The sequence below is a fragment of the Capsicum annuum genome, chromosome 8, assembly GCF_002878395.1.
Source record: "Capsicum annuum cultivar UCD-10X-F1 chromosome 8, UCD10Xv1.1, whole genome shotgun sequence".
NCBI classification, from domain to species: Eukaryota; Viridiplantae; Streptophyta; class Magnoliopsida; order Solanales; family Solanaceae; genus Capsicum; species Capsicum annuum.
Genome location: NC_061118.1, coordinates 160,871,991 through 160,875,738, shown reverse-complemented (window position 1 = coordinate 160,875,738; position 3,748 = coordinate 160,871,991). Strand labels below are relative to the sequence as shown.

The 3,748-nt window shown below is 32.6% G+C and overlaps 1 long non-coding RNA gene across 1 annotated transcript; it reads right to left on the bottom strand.

The window, feature by feature from the left end:
- On the bottom strand, nucleotides 1-1,915 carry LOC124886459. Its single transcript, XR_007043691.1, has 2 exons — nucleotides 1,082-1,915; nucleotides 1-922 (listed from the first exon to the last, which is right to left on the bottom strand). It is a non-coding gene; the product is annotated as an uncharacterized LOC124886459 (long non-coding RNA).
- Nucleotides 1,916-3,748: the final 1,833 nt, after the last annotated feature.

The window sequence follows — 3,748 nt, the reverse complement described above, 5'->3', positions numbered from 1 at the left end:
ATAAAATTATAGTATAATTATAGCTTTATTTACCCCTCTGATATATTCCAAAAAAATATAGCAACGAACTTTTATCTTGAATTATTTTCTATTTTGTTACATATTTTATGAATTTATTCTCTATTTGTGTATATTGTCAATTTATTATAAAGGAAAGCAACAAAGACAATAGTTATTCCAAAAGTAACATTTATAGAATAAAATTGGCGAGGGAGGCCAAACCAACATAATAATTGTTTTATACGATTGAAGCAATAATAATTTATTATTATTGCATTATGTCATCCAATGTAAACGAATGTCTATTACAATGTCCTTTTTCCAAAAGGGGGACTTATATTTATTTCGAAAATAAACTTTAATTAATTCAAGGGTATATATGTCATGTACGGTTCGAAAATAAAGGAGAAATAGGTATTAGATCCTCTTTTGATGAAGATCAAGGATGATGTGGGTAAGCATAAGATGATGACCTTCAAGATCTCTGTTTTCCTGCTTAGCATATGGGCAATCTTTAATTCTGTGACCCGACTTTCCACAACCAAAACAACCCTTTTGTCAAGCCAAGCATTTGTTACCATCTAATAAGTGATCTTCGCCAAAATCATTTACAATTAATTCCCGCTCAATACAAGCTCAAAAACAAAGGCATTTTCGATTACAATAACAGGTTTCCAAAATTAGAGCTCGAATTCGATTTCTTCCGGTAACAAAAAAGGCAAATCCAAATTCTCGATAGGTAATTGAGATGAGCATATGGGTTCAAAACTACTCCACATTGCATACAAGAGGATCATAAGTATAGGAAGTTGTTAAAATACATTAATTAAGTACACATAATGGATACGCACATTAACAACAAAAAAAACAAAAACAATATATACCCATCGCAATTCCATGAGAAGGTTCTACGACATTTTACCTGCTCGGAAATAAGCAAATTAACAACAACAATATATCTAGCGTAAATAAGAACATTAACAACAACAACAATATATCTAGCGTAAATAAAAACATTAACAACAACAACAACATTAATATATCTAGTGTAATTCTATAAATGGGGCCTAGGACTTTGTACCTGCTCGGAAGAAAGCTCACGTTACCATGGAACATCACAACTCTACAGCACTCCCCGAAACCAAGATCATAAACTCTAACCATCGAATCAAATACCACCAACCCAACTAACGCATTCTCCGGCAACTAAGCAATCACATGAAGAAGCTCATTTTTCACCACCCTTAGCTCCTCATTCGACGTACAACCATCTACAACAAACAGAAACGCCGGTCCTCCTCCAACCCCATTTCCCGCCTAATCCAACCCCGAAAATAATTTCATTTTCGATAACGACCTCGAATTCGAATTCTGACCTAAACCCTTTTCCCTAAATGATAGTCAACTGTACTATAAGTAGGAAAAAGCTCAGCAGGTATATTATTCTCATTAATTCCTAAATAAGATTTCGGAAACGGATTCTTCCGGTAACAAAAAAGGAAAATCCAAATTCTCGACTGGTAATCGACCCGAGCATACGGATTCAACACAGCTCCACACTGAATACATATAAGAGGATCATAAGGAAGTATAGGAAGTTCATTCATTAACGGTGTACACATAATTGATAAAAGGGATAATTAACGCTGACGATTCGGATTTTGATACTGGCCATGAATTCCATGACCACCGGAGACCTTCAATTGCCACTAGTTCCACGAAAGCCATGGTTAATTTGGTGATTAGGGTTTCCGATTAGTGGAAAATTGGATTAATTTACATAATCAGGAAGGATTTTAGGGGTTTTTAGAGGGATTCCGGCGGTAGGGGCGGCCGACGGAGGGAGAAATGAAAAATTAAAAAGGGGGAAAGAATTGATTCTTTCGATGAAGTCTATGTGACACATTTTTAGGGCAAGGAGTACGGTATTTATAAAGCCATATAAATATGATGGTAGCATTAAAATTATAGTAGTAAATTTTAAAAATAATTATTTTTTTGGAATTTTATATGTCAAATCTATGATAACGTATAATAAGGTAAAATAAGGGAATAATATCTCAATTTATAAATTAGTAAAAGCATAATTTTGTCATTAATATTAGTGAGCTAGGTTAAAGCATTAGAGGAGAGGAATTTGAATTTTTAATAAGCAAAAATTAGTTCGAGGAGAGGAATTTGAATTTTCAATAAGCAAAAATTACTTACACGATATTGAATTATGAAAAATGTTGATATAAAATAATGATTTTTCTTATAAGGAAACTTATTTTTGTTATTTCATGTGCAACACTAATATCAATATTCGAACTTTTATAATAAGTAACTACAAATTTAATTATATTCTTTTATTTATAACGAATGTGCGAAGTGTGAAAGTTTGTGAAAATAAGAAGCATATGTTTGGAAAGGACATCATATAAATAAATAACAATATTAAGTTCACGTCTCAGGCTATAACACATCATTTTATAAAAATATAGATTGCAATAAAATTTTATTTAGATTTATTATATTATAATATAGTTTTCGCTTAAAGACTCAACCAGTTAGATGGTGTGGTTCAAGAAATATCTTTAAGTACATATTCAGTATTTTTTGCACTAATTTTTAACTTTAATTTATTAATTTTCTTAATCAAATCGCTTTCAAAACTCCCGATCTCCTGGTTTAGCTGTTTCTCAAGCGTTTTTGAATCAATTCCACCCAAACTTTTCCATGTAGAGCACTCGGAGTTCTCTTCAATTGCCTCTCCTTTTCTCTTGTCATCAGTTGTCACTTTTTTGTTTTGATCCATTCTCGCATGTCTTTTGTACTAACAGATTTTTTCAAGTGTTTTCCTATAACTCGAGGAACACTCTGTTGCTTGTTTTGCCGTCAAGAAACGATTAACGACCGATTCAGCATCTGGTTTTACCAAATATGAATGGTTCGTCTGTAACTGAAAAAATAAGAATTGCGAATTCGATTTCGTACAAAATAGAGAGATCCATCGCTTGCTTGCACAGAGCTTTCTGCTTTTTGGAGAACATGATATCCTCAAAATTCTTCTGTTTTTGAAGTTTTCTATCACTTTTTTCTTGCATCATACAATTTTTCTTTCCATCACTACAGTAATAGATATGATTTATGAATCTTTTGTTAAACCACTATGCAAATCACAAAATCAGAGTGAGTATAGACGAGTAAAAACATGTACATTTATAGGCGTGTTACACCTGTATATTAATTGTCGTATTAATTTTAAAATCTTGTTAAAATTAATTGAGTATAGACAAAGAAGAATGTACTCAAGGACTTCAAGGTAGAATAGCTAACTCTTACACTTTTGTGCATGTGAATGATAATTGTGTGGCTAGTAACCCATTGAGTGTGAGTTGTAGCTTGCCTATATGTGAGTCTATTGTTTCTTTGCCACTTGATGATGATGTACATGTTGTGAGTGTGGTACACTAGTTGATCCTATTAATGACCGAATTGACTCTTCTTGTAAGATTGATCTATGTCCACCTAGTGTTGAAACCATTGTGTTGAATGAAAGTACATTATCTTGTGAAATTTGTGTTGATCAACTTATGTGTGAAAATTTCCCACCACTTAAGGATGTGTATGATGTGATTAATGAACCTCAAGTGTGTGATAATGTTGAAAATGTTGATCAAAGGAATAGGAGTGAACTCGTGAGCTTACCCTTTGACTCTAATATTTGCTTGGATATAGGGATAATCATGTGCTTAAGACATCTTTA